General features: G+C 45.1%; 1 long non-coding RNA gene across 7 annotated transcripts in view; it reads right to left on the bottom strand.

Moving 5' to 3' along the window:
- Positions 1-2,636, bottom strand: part of LOC125319392 — a 116,554-nt gene extending 113,918 nt beyond the window's left edge. For 6 of the 7 annotated variants that reach the window (XR_007200710.1, XR_007200711.1, XR_007200705.1 and 3 more), the window contains exon 1: positions 2,435-2,629. This is a non-coding gene — a long non-coding RNA (uncharacterized LOC125319392). Of the gene's footprint in view, positions 1-2,434 lie in introns of all 7 variants that reach the window. The other variant, XR_007200706.1, reaches the window with a different exon arrangement.
- Between the last annotated feature and the right edge of the window lie 15,195 nt (positions 2,637-17,831).

Raw genomic sequence — 17,831 nt, 5'->3', positions numbered from 1 at the left:
TTTCTGGGCAGGTCAGCTCCAGGCATCAGCTACTATTGAACTCTAAGAATTCAGGCGAGATAAAAAGTGGATTGTTAGACAGGAAATCATCAAATTGATTCTAAGGCCATTGAAATCCGGTGCACCGGATTTTTAAAGAGTGAGAATTGGCCCAGCTGTTTAAGTTACAAGGGTGTGTGGCTGCTTGTTTTAAAAAGTAGCTCTCAAATTTATCTCTTGTTAGCTGACGTATAAATATATGGCAGGTAAAAGCAAGGTATTCGGCTTTTTCAAAGGAATTTAAAGGGGCGGAGAATCTGCTGAAGTTAAACTTGTTTATTTCCAAATTTATTAATGACTGTTCCACCCATGCAGCTGTGCTGAACATAATTATGAGATAAAAAAGTCTTGCTAAGAGCCTGAAGCCATACAATAGGGTATGAACAACTTAAAATCCTTCTTAATTATTCTGGCCAAGGGAAATACTTAGTTCTGTTTTCGTCTTTCCTCTAACGGTTTTCTCTTCTCAAAACTCTTATCGCGAATAGCACACCTACATTTCTGACAGAAGAGTAGGACATTCTGAAAACTGTCTGTCCAGGCAACGAGAGCCGGAATCGGGATGTTCGGTCTGTGGCATTTCCTGAAGAGAGTTCGGCTTTAAACAGGACACACTCGTGCTCCTCTTCCCCACACAAAATCACTTCAAGAGCATCGGAAGTATTAAATGTAATATTTTTGCTTTAGTTATTTGAACAACTCAAGGTAGACTCCAGTCCTGCGGCTGCTGCTCAGCCAAAACTTCCGTTATGGGGACGGGACACTTTTTTCTGGTGGAGGACTGAGCATTTCTCAAAAACGAGGATAGAAAGTTTTCTGTCTTTGGAAACTGAGACCTTTTTTTTTTTTTTCCCCCCCCTCTATTTTAAACTCTGAGAGGAATGTTATAAAAATGTGCCTAAGTAATAAAACGAGAACTTCGGAACATGCTTTGGCTTGGCACGCTTTACTTCAAGTCTTTAAAACAGAGTAAGATCCCACTCCTACTGCAGTCTAACCCAAACCATCCTATGATCCTCTGATTCCGGGATTCTAAGGTTCTATGATTCTACGATCGGGAAGTGCGGCGTGTGCACGGAGCCGCGCGGGACGTCCACGGCGGGAGGGACACAGTGATAGCTCCCTGTTTTCCGTGCGGGTGAGGAAGGAGATGTGAGCCTGCCCGACCTCGAAACCGAGGTGGGAGTTTCCCTGCTGGGAAGGTACCAATAGGCTCATCCTGATCAGCTACGTGAGGAACATAAGGCAGTTCTTCCCTGAGCTCCACTGACTCGCTTCAGCTGGGATTATTATTCCCGTTAGAGGAAAACGAGAAGTTGATATGAATCGCCTCAGTTACTTTCTTTTTTGTTAGGTGAGCATGTATGTTTTCCAGACATGATTAAAGGGAATAATTTTCTCTAAGAACTGTAGGAACAACAGGATTAAATTTTTTTTAACCCCTATATGAATAACCACACTCTCTAAAGACCAAGGGGTTGGAAATTATCTATAGGAGTGGTTCAACCCACAGTGATCGTGGACCTGTGACGCAGGATCCACCTGGAGGTGGGAATCAACTGCGTGTAGGAGCAAACTTGAAACTCTCACGTTGGTGTCACACCCCATCGCATGAATTAGGTGTCCCTATGTGCCTGCAGGCACCCCCGTAACCTGCGGTACACAAAGCTCTGCGGCTGGCTTGTAAGGGTAGATAGATGCAGTGAGAAGGGAGGGCTTTGGTCACCAAACGCAAAGCGGCTTTGAGGAAGGGTTCTCAGGCACAGTCCCTGACAGGTGAGGAAACACCCTCGTCCTGCGAGGACAGCTTCTCCCCATACGCAGGCTGCACGTAGCTCCTTCTCTCCTACTTCCAGAAAAAAACAACCTTTACCTCATGGGCAAGTTGTCCAAATCTGGGACGGGAAGGAGAGCAGGACGTAGGGACACACCTCCCAGAGCAGAAAACCTCTCTTTGCTGTGGTTTGGCAGGATGCAGCGCCATCCAGAGCAGACATTCGTGCAGGATGATGGAGACCCCGCCTGCTTCCTAGCTGTCACCGGGACCCCACGTCCGCTCCGCCATCGCCAGCGAACCAGCCAGCGCCAAGTAAAACCTTCAGGGCTCGGGAAAACCACTACAAAAAACATATTTGTCCGCCCTCATCCCCTCCGTCTGGGTTAATACCGGGTTTTCATCACGACATAATTGCTTCTGCCTGGTTTTGAAGCTGTCCTGAGCGGATCGATGCTTGCGCCTTACCCGTCTGGTGGGGGGAGATATAATTCCCCCCCAACAAACAACCAGCCTCCAAATGGTATATTACATTACACCTGTTATTATTACCATTATAAATATGATTATTAATAATCATCATTAGCATTGTTACTAAAAAAAAAGGTCGAAGAAACCAACCTGCGGAGGTAGAGTGGTGCACTGTCCCCGGAACGGACGGACAGTAAGACGGACAGAGAGGGAGCGAGACCAGGGCAGACCCCTCCCCCTTGGGTGAGAGCGACCGCTCGCCAGCCGTGGGTGCGTGGGGCGGTGCCGGACCCGGTACCAGCGGCGATCCCGAGGGAGCTGCGGACGCGGGGCGGGGGATCGGGAGGGACGGGGGGAGCGGCGGATGCGGCGCTGCCGCTCCCTGGCGGCACCGCGCGGGAGCGCCTCACCCGGCACGCGCGCATCCCGCATCCTGCCGCGTCCTCCGGGGTCCCATACCACCGCCCCCGCTGCCTCGGGGACCCAAGAAACGCGGCAACATCCGAATAGGCAGGAAAAATAGTGATAGGAACGGTAAAGCACGCGGCAGCGACACGGGAGAGAGCAAGCGCAGCCTTGCCGCCGTCCGTGTCTGTGCTTTGCAAGGAAAAAATAAAACAAAAATCGGGATAAGTCTGAAAATAAAGGAGACTTTCTGTTTCTTAAGAGATGCTCGAAACTTCAGAAAATCGCTGTGAAATGCGGTGGTGAGTCTGCGGAGGGTCCCTTTGGATCAGCCGGGGCCCAAAGCAGAAAATACAGTAAAAAGGTGAAAATTTGGAAAGGGTGAGGGGAGAATGCGAGGGAAAGGGGGAGAAAATTTGAAGAAAAAAGCGGTGGAACGAGGCCAAGGAGAGGGATCGTATTGAAAATGGGTGTAGAGACAGGACGGCTGCTGAAAAAGATGTGACAAAAAGAGATGAGACCTGAAAACACCCGCGGCAGGGAAGTGTTGTGTTTTTCAATTTGTTTATTTGTTCTCCTTTTTATTATTTTTTTTTTTTTTGTAATGTATATGTTCAGTGGGTTTTTTTTTTTTTTTGCTGAGTGTTTGTTGGTTTGGGTTTTTTTGGGCTTTATTTATCTATTTATGTTTAAAATTTTATTTCAATAATTTTATTTTATCCCTGTTAGGGGCATGCAGTGGTTCTGTTAGCCGGGGCAGCTGCTTTCTTGTCCTCCCTACCCCGATCCGCACATCCCCATGAAGGTTCCGCAGCTGTCCAGAGAAAGAGGTGAGAGTTTGTAGGTTCGAATCTCCGTATGTGAAAGCTTCCTTCAGGAAGCACAACTTGAGGTAAGTTCCCACCAGCCATCCCTTTTGTCACTGGTTACCAACTCTCACTTGCATCAGAAACTAAACCTTGAGCAGAAGTAACCCTTGAAGGGAAATCCATGTTTATTAATGAATATTAGCTTTCTTGAGCCTAACAGACCCCTCCCAGTGGCAGAGTTTTGCTGCTACTAAGAGTAAAACAAAAGCTTTGTGAGACGGGCAGAAAACTCCTATTTAAGGTATCAGCTGAACCATTAAAAACTGTTTTCACTGGGGCTGTGATGAAGAATCAGGGTGTTATTTTAGCTGCAGACCCTGCTTCTCACACAGCCCTTTTGCTTTGCTTGTGATTACTGACCCCAAATATGTGAAATAGATAGCTTTTATTCCTAAAATATTACGGGGTTTTGTTTCGCTTTGAATGAATTTGCAGATGAATCTATAAACATGAAAAACATTTCATCTGGTGTTCAGCAGCCAACATTCAAAGGCAAGTGCATTTACAATAAAGCTCTTATTACTTGCAAATAAAAGCATCTTTCACTTGCCTAAGGATTGTTGTAATCAAGATTATTTTCTAGGCTAAGATTTTATTTGTTCACAGAGATGCATACAACAGTCTTTCTCTGTGACTTTATGTTTGACAGTTGTTAAGTAAAATGGTTAAATGCTCAGTTACTGCTCCTCAACTCTACCTAAATACCTATCATATAATTTTGACAAACAGAAAAGAGACAATTAATAAAATGAAACTCAAAATCCATTCTCAATTGGACACTTTTGAAAGAACAAGATTAAAATGGATAGAAGTAACATGCACTGTTTTTCCCTGTTGTGTCCAGAGCAATAGAGGTAAATGTTAGGTGTTAGATATCAAAACCTTGTTTGCCTTCTTCCCCCTCCATTCTTAGATCTAGTTTTGAGGTTCCCCAGGTTTTCCACATATTTACAATTTCCTTATAAAACAAACTCTAGACTCTGATATAGACATTCACTTTGTCAGCCAGAATCTCTGCAGCACATAACACCACCACTGTTGTTTTTGTAACCCATTAGTCACTTATCAAATAAATTGATATATTACAGGGGTACAAATATCAAAATTAAATTTATACTTCCTTTTCTTTCCATTCACTTCATTACACAGGCTGCGGACTATATATCTTTTAAAATGTTGAGCAATACTGAGATTATGTATTTTTTTAAAAAAAATGTAGAACTGTCGCGATAGAGGGGAAACCCAGACGCTCAATATGAGTGATCAGCAGGAATCCGATTTATTGATTGTACCAGAACTCCTTATATACTAACAATAATAGGCTTCATGCATATTTGTAACAGCGCATTCTAAGTGGTTCATGTCGACTAAGCTGATCCTAAACCCCTCCTTAGTCCCCCTTTCGTGGTCAGCAGTTCTGCTTTTTTCCCTGGCCTTCTAACCACAGATGTCCATTGTTTATACTGCCAAAACCTAACCTTGCTGGCTCTGCAAATAAACCCATAGTTCAGCAGTAAGGCTCGATGGTGGTTCAGTTACTGAGCAAGATACATGTAATATTCTGTAACTTCAGTTGTTACACAGGATGTGTGGTGCATTGTCTTATGAGACCTTGCTCAGCTAGCTGCAAGGGTCTATGTGCCCATTCTCACGTAGCCAGCTTCTCAAATCAGTAAGCTGCAAAGAATCTGTATATCCCGAATCTATATGTCCCTTTTCACGTAACCAATCTCTCACAATTCCCCCGTTTATATTAGTTTGAGCAAGTAAAACTCCCTGAGTTAGTTGATCTACACGTTTGGCTAAACAAGAAAATATAATGCGTGCTCCAAGCAATAGCAAAAGTATGATGCCGACCCATCTAAGACTTTCTTTTATGAGACTTACGGCCCAAACTCCAAGTCCTCCAAAGGTCCCTTGAAACCATCTATCGAAAGGACTGCCCGGAACAGTGAGCTTTTTGGTATGTTCAGTGAGCCATTGAAGCTGAGAGTGGATTGATTTACTGTGATCTGATAAATTAAAGCAGCACATTCCTTCTGTGTCTTTACATCCATGTCCATGTGCTAACAGTAGGAAATCAATGGCTGCACGATTTTGCAGTAAGGCGTGGCGTAAGCTATCCACGTCTGCAACAAGCTCACCTATCAGGTGTGAGGTGACATTTGCTTGCTTGCCTGTCCAATATGCCAACCTTCTAAGCTGAGTGAGGGCACGTGCTAATGCAGCTCCTGGGACCAAAAGAGAAGCAAAAAAGACAGCAGGAGTTTTCCATAACTGCACATCGTCTCTGCAATTAGGATCTAATGGAAGAGCGCTTCGTCGTGCTCACTTGTGTGTAATATTTAACAGTTGCTGAATGCTAGGAGCAAACATTGTTAGTTTCCCAAAATAGCACGGTCCTCCCACTGGTTTAGAAGGCACTCCTGGCCATGCCCTGTCTCCACAAATGAGGAAAGTTCCTGAGGGCAGAGCCCTAGGTTCTTGTGGAGGATTATCAACTGGCCATACTGAGCCATTGCAGTACACTGTGATGTTAAAGTACCATGAGGTGGTAGGGCTCAGCCATGTACTGTCTTTGTTTGGCCTTTGGGGGCTGACACTGCTGTCAAAGTGACTGCCTTTAAACATAAGACAGTAGGGACTGGGCTGAGAGCCTAAGAGATCTAGCTCTTGTGGCTCAAACATGGATGTATTAAGGCCTAAGGCAATTGCTCGTGCTTGGGCAGCTAGAGGGTTTTTCTTTATTTTCAGGTCATTGCAGATGTTAAAAGTAGAGAGGTGAGTATCGAGATAGTTATCAGTGAGGGTAGAATGGCTTGCATTACAAAAGGTTGAGAGTGCAATTTCTGGCTCTGAGTAGTTGAGAGTGTATTTTTTGAGGCTACTAGTTTCTGCTAACAGAACCCCAATAAGGCAAGTGCGGAAAGGGTCAGAAGGCGTTGCTAAGGATAAGCAAAAAGAATCTTGGCCTGTTTGGTTAGCCCAGGTAATCCACATGTTTTTCGGTGGTCTATAGCGCTAACGTGGTGTGGATCGGTAGCGTGCACGGTTATCAGCAATGTTGCAAGCACTAAAGCGTTGACACATGCGTTCCCACTTACAATGGCGCACCATCCATTGGCGTGGTATCTTAAGGCCATCTCCGCAAACTCTATGCACTTTTTCGGATTTAAGCTGTAAGCGAATGCAAGCAACCTTGTGATTAATTCGATAGCGAAATTCAGCAATAGCTTGTTGTTCTACTGACTCATAAAGAGTAAGACCCTGAAAAATTGGTAAACCAGTTTCCCGTTCTAAAGCTCTCTGTAACGTGTCACGTCGCCAAGTCCCCTCACAATTAATACACCGTGCTCCCCCTAACGGAAGTGTCTGATGAACCCACCACTCTTTGTTACAACCCCCACATCAGATAAGAAACCATGCAAAATGCCCTGGCTTCCCGCAAACACCACAGGTTCGACAATTAAGTTTCCCTGGATAATACCAAGGGTGTCCACTAGCTGTTCTGCTTCCTCCCGGAATTCAAAGTGCCTAAGTCAGGTAGGCACGATGTTTGCAAGATGTGTGATCACCGGATCAGCTACTAGATGTAGCCGAAGCAGACTCAGCTCCGGAAGGTGATATTATGGAGGATCCAGGCTTGCACGGTGTCGGTTTGACCCAGCGGCTGGGTATCCACTGCGGACCTGTAGGAGTAAGCACACAAACATAGCCACGACCGAAATATAACACTTCTGCAGGGCCTTTCCATTCCCCAGTAGCCATGTCCTTAAAGTGAACATAGCTTCCAGTTCCCCTTTGAGCTGGTGGAGCCTCTTCTTTATGTTTTATTGCAGGAGGCTCCTTTTCATCACCAAAAATACAAAGATGGTTTAATACAAACAAAGCTTTTGCTACTCTTTCTTTTGGGTCTATAATATCTTTAAACTTCTCTAAATATCTCTTTACAGTCCCATTAGCTCTCTCTACAATAGCTTGCCCAGTAGGTGACTGTGGGATTCCTGTGGTGTGACTGATGTTCCATGTTTGCAGGAACGTTTGAATGGTCTTGCTAACATAAGCAGGGCCATTGTCCGTCTTGATGGCTTTCAGGACTCCCATCACTGCAAAGCAACTAGTTAAATGTCTGCGCATGTCTCTAGCCTTTTCGCCTGGCTGTGGTGTAGCCCAAACGAAGTGGCTATAGGTATCAATAGAGATGTGGAGATATTTCAGGTGGCCTAATGCTGGAACATGCGTAACATCCATCTGCCAAAGTTCATTGGCTTTAAGTCCTCTGGGATTAACTCCACAGCCTATTCCAATTCCACTATTATGGAAACTGCACACCAGACAGGCCTTGACAATTGCTTGCACTTCGGCTATGGAAATGCCGTAGCTTCGTGCAAGTCCTTTAGCATTCTGATGGAAGGTGGCATGAGCCTCCCTCGCCTGTTGATGAACAGGTAGTGGGGGCTGGACGATTCCTGCCACTAGCTGATCAGCCCTGTTGTTTCCTTCCCCTAGGCCGTCTGTGCTCATGTGGCTTCTAATATGTAGCACTGCATATGCTTTAGTTCGTTTAGCAATTGCTATTTGCATGCTGACAAGGAGTGCTACCAGTCTCTGATTTTTGATGTCATGCAGTGTTGCATCCTCAATGCGATTCACAACCCCTACTACATATAAAGAATCTGAAACAATATTGAGGCGAATGTCCTTCCATCGCACCAAGGCCCAAGCAACAGCATAAAGTTCTAATGTTTGTAATGAATCCTCTGGTGTTGCTTTTAGAATCCGGTGCCTCCAAGTGTTATCCTCTTTCCACGTGACAGCTGCTTTCCGTGACTTTCTTCCAGCATCAGTGAACACAGTAAGTGCATTATCCAGCGGTTCTTGAGCTCTTTTTGGTTTAGAAATCCACCCATGGTTAGTCATCCAGGCTAACACAGGTGTTGGTAGTGGCTTTGCTACCAAATTAGGTCCTTCGCTCAAGAGGGCTTGCTGCAGCTTCGGTGAGTTAAGCAGGAACCATTCTAGATCCGTGGGCGATATAGGTATCCAGATCGTCCCTGGATCTGTTCCATCCACCTGCAAAATTCTGATGCACGCCTTTTGAATTAAATCTGCTAAAGTTGCCACTTTCTCTTGAATTGTCCTTCTAGGCTGCAATGGTGGTGCAATCCATTCTAGGACCCTAATATCCTTGGGTGGCTGTTGGGGTCCCTCCCCTGCCGTGTAGCCCTGGGAGAGGGGCCCTGAGGGCACAGACACGGGGCTTCCCTGTCCCTGCTCAGCCTCGTTCCCATTGGTTGGTTTGTGTTCCCTGCGCGGGCAGAAGGACCCTTGGTCCCGTGACTGGAACAGTTCCTGAGCAGAGCCCCGGCCATGCGGCTGGAGAAATAAACATCTCTGAAACAGCTAGCAAGAATCTGTCTGTCCATATATATATTTCCTTTCCACGGGACTCCTGGTTTGATATATGCGTGTTGCAGGATCCCCACTGCAACAGGTGGCTCCCCCGTTCCTGTTAATTTGCATTGGGTGATTGCAGCGAGCAGATATATTGGGCCACAAATGATTGTAATGTCCAAAGGTAATGCAGGATCACGTCTTGAAGTGAGGCCTGTAGTGATCTGCTCTGCAATAGTCTGTAGCACAGCCTTCTGTTCAGGTGTCAGTGTAACTGACTGTGCAGGGTTGGTGCCTTTCAAAACTGAACGACGCTCATTTAGCAGTTCATTAGGAATGCCAACTATGGGGCGAAGCCACTGCAGATCTCCCATAAGTTTCTGCGCATCATGCAGGTTACGGATGTCTGTATGAATGGTAAGCTTTTGAGGTTGGATAGTGTTGTCAGTGATTTTCCAACCTAGATAAATCCACGGAGCTGAAGTTTGAATTTTCTCGGGAGCTATGTGTAGGCCCCGATCATTCAAAGTATTTGAGCGAGTATGTCTCGTCCCATCAGAGCAGCGACACCAAGTGGCAATGGGATGATGGACACACTGCAATTTATCACTTGCTCAGCTATAGCCCATTGCAATGGGACTTGCGAGCGAGGGTAAGTCCTCCCACTCCAGTGACTGTAGCGTCAGATTCAAAGGTGGGCCAATGCTGAGGCCAGTGGTGACTGCTGATGATGGATACATCAGCGCCAGTGTCTAAGAGTGCTGTCAGGGTAACAGTCTCTTCTTGGTATGTTACTGTCACCTGGCGGCGTGGCCAACTTTTCAAGCTCACAGTGAGCATGGCTGCCGGCCCTGTGGATCCGAAGGCTCCCTCACCCCTAGGGCTGGAGTGTATAGGTGATAGTCCTTCAGTGAGAACCGGCAAAGGCACCAATTGGGCTAGTCGAGTGCCCTTTTCTATAAACATTGGTGGAAAAAGAGTCTGTATCATAATTTGAATTTCTCCAGTATAATCCGCATCAATTAGTCCTGTAAGTATTTGTAATCCTTCCATAGTAGCTGATGAGCATCCGATTAAAAGTGCTCCGACCGCTTTCCCGTTTATAACTATAGGTCCTTTGATCCCGGTGGGGACACGCTGCGGTCGATTGTCTATAAGAGTACAGTTTATTGAGGTTGCCAGGTCCAACCCGAGGCTCCCCTGGGTTGCAGGTTGGAGACGAAAGTGCTGCTCAGTGCTGGTAGAGGTGCGCAGGTGTTGACTTCCTGGGTCGCTGGGTATGCTGCCGCTTTTGGTGTCATCGCGGGGTGGGCCTTCCTGCTCGGCTTCTTGTTTCCCGACTTTGCCCTCCGGCAGGCAGTGCTGGCATGGGTGTCCGATCGGCAATGCTGACACCAGACATTACCAGCGTTGCAATCCCGTCTCATGTGACCGGAGACTCCACAGCGAAAACATCGCAGTCGGGTGGTCTGTCGTCGAGACCCGCTCCGGTGATTTTGCAGAGGTGCAAGGGCAGCTAAAACCTGACTCTGATTTGCCTCAATCTGCCTCTGAGCTACCTCAGCCTGCTGTTTCATCCCTATTCCCAGTTCCTTTCCAAGTTCCTTTATTGCATTAACAATCATAGCTTGGGGACCTACAGGGACCTGTGACATTCTCTCTAGTGCCTCCTCAATAGTCCAAGTAGCAGGCAGAGTAACTAACACACTACGTGCAGTGGAGTTACAGTTCTGGATAGCACATTGTTTAAGCAAAATACCATGCATATAGTCTGGAAGCCCAGTTGCTAAAACAGCATTTGCTACGTGATCTATAAAGGTACCAAATGGCTCATCTCTTCCCTGTCTGATACTCATATATGATGGCAATCCTCCCGAGTCCTTAATCTGATTATTGCTCGCCGAGCCAGCTGCATGCTTTCCCGGACCTTGTAAGGACCTACGAGAGCCTGTGCTTCTGTCCGGGTATAATTTCTCAGACCCATTAATTCCTCTAAAGTTACCTCATGTAAAGGATTTCCTGCTCTCCGCTGCGTTGCTACCGACTGCTGGCATAAAGCCTGCCAGTAAGCTCCAAACAGCATACGCTGGTGCTGTGCTAGTATTAGCTTAGTGATATTTTTAACATCATTTGGTAGCAAGAGCATAGAGCCCCACAAAAAATCAAGCATTTGACGAGTTGGTTCCCCTTTTATCCCGGATTCATTAACAGTGGCTCGCAGTTGGGTAAGCAATTTCCAATCTAAACCCAAATGTATTCAGGTTTGCTGTCCTGTACAGATGTAATGCTACAGTGCCTATGGCATATTGTCACCCTGAAAGCTTCATTTTCTGGCTTAGAGGTGATATTATAAGATCACTTCTTTTCTGAATGCAGTGAAGCCTCTTGACTTGGGGCGTAAGCAATTCCAAGGCTTCCACTAAACTTCCCAAAATCAAAAGAGGAGCTTCATTCCTAGTAGTGCAATCCACTAGGATTAGTGGACTGGACACACTGGACTAGAATTAAGAAGCACAGAGAGACCACAACTGTAATGATTTCAAAGTTAATACACGCACTTTACAAACATTTGCAAGATTAAAAAATTTATTAGGCACACATTTAAAAATTCAGGTATTTTGTGATTTTGTGAACTGGATGAAAGCAGCAATTTATCTCCAAGTTGATCTCAATGGGAGAGTGAGAATCTGTCAGACTGATTCATAACACCTTATTTCAGCAGTGAAGAGATGAATAGTTTTGCTGATGGAATTAGCTCAGGTGGAAGAAAGAACTATTTTAAGCACAAGTAAAATTACATTGTCTTTTCTACTTCCCAATCCTTGATATAGTTCATATTGACAAATATTTGGCAGGCCAGAAACTACTCTTTGTAGTATAACTGAGTATTTCAATAAATGTTACTTTTTTGGCTGCATTGGATAAAATAATATCTATCAATTTCCAGAAGAGGTTAACAAAAACAAGCACCTGCCTTTTAGAAAATATAAGGTTTTTTTCTTTTAAAACCCATTTTTCAAACAAAAATCCTTCTAATTTCCTAAAAGTGGCTACTTTTCTTCCTTACTTACCCCTAAAAACAAATCACCTTTTAAAACTGGAAGAAAAGAATGTGATTAAGCAAACAACGGTGAGTAAAACATAAAACTCTACTTGCACTCTGTGCTCTCACATGGGAAAGAGCAGATAGTCAAATAGCTATATTACTAGCAATTTTCCCCAAAGAAGTAATTAAAACATTGCTGTATATACAGCACTACTGGAAGGCAGTGCTGAGTTAAACAGGTTGGTTTGTTACTTATTTAGTAAAAGGAAAAATGAAGAAAATCTACCCTTTATACCCATAGGCATATTTTCAAAATCATACACATTTCCTGCTACGCACATTGTCCTTATAGCCTAACTTCAGTGTTTTAAAATGAGAATAGGGTGAAGGACTGAGCTATTCAGGTGTCCCTGAAGAGTTCTTAATTTCATTCCTGGCCACAGGAGTTTTTATTCTTGGCAACAGGACAGTGATCTCCCTTCACGCATGAAATTTAACATCGTTACATGATGCACCTGTATGTGTGATTTGGAGGGACTGAATGGCAGGGCCTGGTCTGTCCCTGACAATTTTGGGGATTCTGGCAATGATGGTAATTACAAGGAGGGGTGGTTCAGAGACTCCACAGACTGAGCTTTGGGCACTGATTCCCTTCAGCAGCAGAAATAAATGAATCAGCCAAGTATATATCACACATTTTCCCTAATACCTCACTATTACTGCTCTGTTTGTGACAAGCAAGCTCATGTGAGATCTTGGTTTGTTTGCAAATGGCCTCCACTGCGCTGCCAAAAGAGGGATGCAGTGTATGACAACCCTTGTTTCCTTCCAGTGTCCGTTTGCATTTTCCATTCTTTTCAGATGGTACTCCTGGTTAGCTTTTCAGATCAAGACTAACTGTTGAAATTTCTCTATAAAACTTTTCTTCCCTCAGTTTATTGTGCTGGTGACAAAGGTAGCTTCTCAATACTTCCCACCATATTGTAGCCATACAAAGCAACAGCAGCAATCCTCACTGCTGAATTGTCCAAACACTGATTCTCACATTTGCTACTGCTAGGTAAATATATAACATGTTTAGCATTCAGCATGGAATTTTCTTTCCTGTTGCCCACAGCTTGTCTGGAAGGCAGGGGTGATGCAGCTTGTGTGCCTCAAAGAGATGACAAGCATCTGTTCTTTGATCACCCTTCTGTTCTCTTACATGAATATTGTGTTTCTTTAGTGAACTGCTCACTGTCTCCCTCCTCACTTTCACCCATCCCAACTAATTAAGTCTACATTCATCTTGTCTGCTCTGCTTTTGGAACCATATTTGTTGTCTACTGTGTCGACAAAGACCCACCAAAAAACCTCACTCATGATACATTTTGAAATGAGTAATTTTCTAGGACAGTGCCATATTCTGTGTGACCAAAAATTGATGCTTTGCTGGGAAAATGATTTGAATTCACATACAGATTTTTGGATCTTTTCAGTCTCAGAACACGGATGACACTGACTGCAAATAGAACAAGAGTGGATATTGTAAAACTCAGTGCTTTTCCTGTGATAATTTTTTAAAGTATATTAGGTGCATAATTGACACTACTACGTGTTGCAGCGGGGATTACTGTAACACGCATATATCAAACCAGGAGTCCTGTGGAAAGGAAGTATATATGGACAGATTCATCATAGATGTTTCAGAGATATTTATTTCTCCAGCCGCATGGCCGGGACTCTGCTCAGGAACTCCGCAGTCACGGGACCCGAGGGTCCTTGCCCACACAGGGAAACACAAACCAACCAATCGGGAATGAGGCTGACCAGGGGCAGGGAAACCCGGTGTCTCCCCCCCAGGGCCACTCTCCCATGGCTCCATGGCAGGGGGGGAGACCCCAACATCTCACCCGTTTTATTTTAATAAAAGGAGAATGAAAACAACTGGATAAACATACCAAGATCAGTTTCAAGGCAAAACAAGCCACCCTCCTGAGTCTTTAAATGTCCAAACAGATTCTCTGGAACATCTTAGGGCTGACAGAAGGGAGACAGAACTCTCTGGGCATGCTTTGTGGGGAAACTGAGGCAGGAGAGGGTTTAATTTCTTCCCTCCCCCTTTTCATCCCCTCCTCGGCATCGGAGAGGAATTGTAGGGAAATGGAATTGTATAGGGAAGCCATGGGGTGAAAAACGGATTAGGAATAAAGTGGGGATACGGTAAACTTAGGAAAGGGGTTCATATTGGGTATAAGGTAAAAGGGGGAAGTAGGCTGTGGGTAGGGAAGTTGCTGGGATGGATATTGTTTATAATTTTGTGCATAACGGCTGCCTTTGACGGGAATACCTCCAGGCCCAGCAACATTTGCTGCTTGTAAACCCTTCTTTCCTTGCACTATATGAAATTGTACAACTTCCCCATCTCCTACACTTTGCATGTAATTTTTAGGGTTATTCCTTTTAATGGCAGTTCTATGGATGAATAAATCTTCCCCTGTATCATCTCGTGTTATAAATCCATAGTTGGTTTTTACATTGTACCATTTCACAGTTCCTGTGATTTTCGTTGCTATAACTTCTCCTATCACATGCTTGCGTGTTTGTCGTGGCTGCTGGTCCCGCGTGGCCGCCGCCTCGCCAACTCCGACGTCTCGGCTGGGCCCCCGTGTTGCGGCTGCTCCACACTCTCTGAGCGGCGCTGCTCTGGCGCGTGTCTGGGCTCTGTGTGGCCCCGCGTTGCCATTGCCGCTGGCCCTGTGCCCTGTGAGCGGTTCCGCTCCACAAACTCCACGCTGCTTTGGTTGCGGCCCCGTTTCGGCTCGGCGCTACGCTGCGCGGCTTCTCGTGTCGCTGCTTCTCCCTCTGCAGGGCTCTCCGAGCCAGTCACTCAGAGCGGTCTTCCACACCGATGCCCGGTTCCTGGCTGCTCGTGACCCACGACACCCACGGCGCCTGTGGCATCGCTCCCTCACTTGCGGTCGCGTGGCCGGGGACCCCGAGACAGGGATGGGGTCCGCAGTAAGGCGCGCGCTCCTGAGGGGGCCGGGCGCATCCAGCACAGGCACCTCCGCCAGCACGGCTGCGGTCACGCGCCCCTAGGGTGGCAGCCGCGCGGTCTCGGCCACGGGATAAGTATGATCTTCTGCTTTAGGGGTAATGGGACCATACAAATGCTCCTCAAGAGCTTCACTGATTAGGTATGCATGGAAAGCTTCTCTTTGATCCCTTACCTTATCCCAGATCTCGTCCCAGAAACACCCCTCACAAGATCCAGGAGGTTCGATATCAAAAAGTAAGTCTCGAGACTTTTGAAAAGCCAGTTAAAAAAATGTTCTAGATCTCCCGGTTCCAATACCTTTTTGTTTTGTTGTTCAAGGATTCCTTTTACTTCTAGATACATGTTTTTCTAGAGGTCTAGAGTGGTTTTTTACTCACGAATTTTCCTCAGGGATCGGTGTCAAGCCCACATCCTCCACCAGTTTGTTGCAGCGGGGATTATTGTAACACGCATATATCAAACCAGGAGTCCTGTGGAAAGGAAGTATATATGGACAGATTCATCGTAGATGTTTCAGAGATGTTTATTTCTCCAGCCGCATGGCCGGGACTCTGCTCCCAGTCATGGGACCCAAGGGTCCTTGCCCACACAGGGAAACACAAACCAACCAATCGGGAATGAGGCTCACCAGGGGCAGGGAAACCCGGTGTCTCCCCCCCAGGGCCCCTCTCCCATGGCTCCATGGCAGGGAGGGAGACCCCAACAAGTCAGGACCATTTGTCAGCAAGATCTTGAGTGGTTGTGGATGGCAATCACTTTACATTTCTTGAAAGGTGTATATTACTGCCAGTAAAAGCCCTTTTTCTACTCGACAAAAGTATCAAGGACAGTCCTGAATCACTCATGATAAGGTTTCTGTCTCTATGTGTAGTCTTAAATTTTTTTATGACATTAAGTTATGAAGGAAAAAATAATTAATGATTAATCTGACACAGCACAGTGAAGAACAGAATGGCAGCACAGAGAGTGCCAAGTAACAGTTTTATGGAAAATGACTTTAATCAAAAAAATATGATTTTATAAGATATCTGGGTTTACTGATAAGAGCAACTGTGTAGTTCTATGCAGGTGTCCTAGGGGTGACTTAATGATGTGTATCCCATATCACTGCCCTATGCCTAGGAATTAATTTTGTGCCTTTCTATGCCTTTAAACTGAGCCTGAGAGGGGGGAGGAAAAACTGAGCAAAACTTCTTCAAAGCAGTTTGCAGCTTGCTCAAGGTCACACAGAGATGGCGACTTTTTTTTCAGCTGCGGCAGGAGAGTGAGAGCAGAGGGAAGCACCCGGCTTGCTGCTTTCCAGCCAGCTTTTGGCCAGTTTTTCAGCTTCTTTTTCCCTGGAGAGAGACTGAGTTGAACTTTTGTTTTTTACTGGAATTTCGGATTTTCTCCCTTTTCTGCTGGACTGCTTCAATATCAGAATACATCAGGAGGACTTTCCACTGGGCACAGAGGGCCTGGCCCTGGGCCAAGTCCTAGCTCCGAGGAGGAGGGAGACCAAAGGGAGGACTCTAACATTTTCCCAGGTTTTTCTCCACAGCGAGAGATTTTATTATTTAGCATTATTATCCTTTTCCCGTGTGTTTGTTAAATAAATAGTTTTTATCTCTTTCACTTTCCTTAGAGGAAAAAGTTTCTTTTTTCCTGAACCTGGTGGAGGAGGGATGGTTGTAACCTGCCTTCTCTCAGAGAATATATTTCTAAATTTGGCCAAACTGGCACAGGAAGGCAGTTTGATTTAGCAATGCCTGACAGTCTGAGTGAAGACTATCAGGTTATCAGTACAACACATATTGTAACGACTTAGGAACTGATCAACCAGTAGACCTCAAAAATTGGTGTCAGTGGAAAAACTCTCAAATGAAGTGTTTTTCTGACAGAAGTCTTATTGCTCAGTTGATAGCTCTGTGCTTTCCAATATTTTATTAACTATTTGAAACTAAACAAAATACCCTACAACTGGCAACTGCAGATTGGTTGGACAAGAGAGAAATAATATTAGTTATATGGAAGTCACAGAGTGTATTCTAGTTTTGATTTGTGTCAGTCAAAGCATTTTCTAACACATGCAAGTCAAATGTGAAGTCATGCATCATGGGTCTGTGATTGCAGCCACCAGCAGAGTGGAGCTTCTTTTGAAAAGCAATAACCTTGTTGAGCATCTACAGTAATTCTCATCTTGAGACTGTTAGAAAAAAACCCCAAAACCCCTTGTTCTCAAAAGGTGATGTGCAGAAAGTTTATTTTGCATTTTTGTACAACTCAAGAACAGTATGTCACATGAGGACATTCCCTCATGGGGGAACACTCCCTCACGTTCACACATTCTTAGATTCATTTTTAAAAACAGAAGCTGAAAAATTGGAGACCACATCTAAAAGCTATTTGAATGCTGGGGAAAACAAAAGCCTAAGACAGGTACATAAATGTATATTAAAAACAACAACAACAGCAACAGCAACAACCACAGGAAGTCTTGTCTATGTAACAAAAGTAGCTTTACTGGCTGTAAAGCACTGAAGAGGTCTTCCTTGAGGGAAGTATTTGTATTTATCAAGAGTAGGCACAAATCTTTAATGGACAGAGGATGCCACAAGTACAAGGGAAGTGAAGCACTTAAGCCTTGTTATCCTACCACAAAGGTGTATTTTGGCACATCAGTGAGCTCAGTGTAAGGTGGCGTGAAAATCTACTTCCCACAACACATAAAAAGTCAGCTGAGAGGATCTCAGATTCGGTCTGTTTTTCTAATCTGAAGGGGCTCACTTAAACCATCTAACTTCATAAAAATTA

This window comes from Corvus hawaiiensis, chromosome Z (assembly GCF_020740725.1).
Source record: "Corvus hawaiiensis isolate bCorHaw1 chromosome Z, bCorHaw1.pri.cur, whole genome shotgun sequence".
Classification (NCBI taxonomy): domain Eukaryota; kingdom Metazoa; phylum Chordata; class Aves; order Passeriformes; family Corvidae; genus Corvus; species Corvus hawaiiensis.
This window is presented reverse-complemented; position numbering and strand designations above follow the sequence as displayed.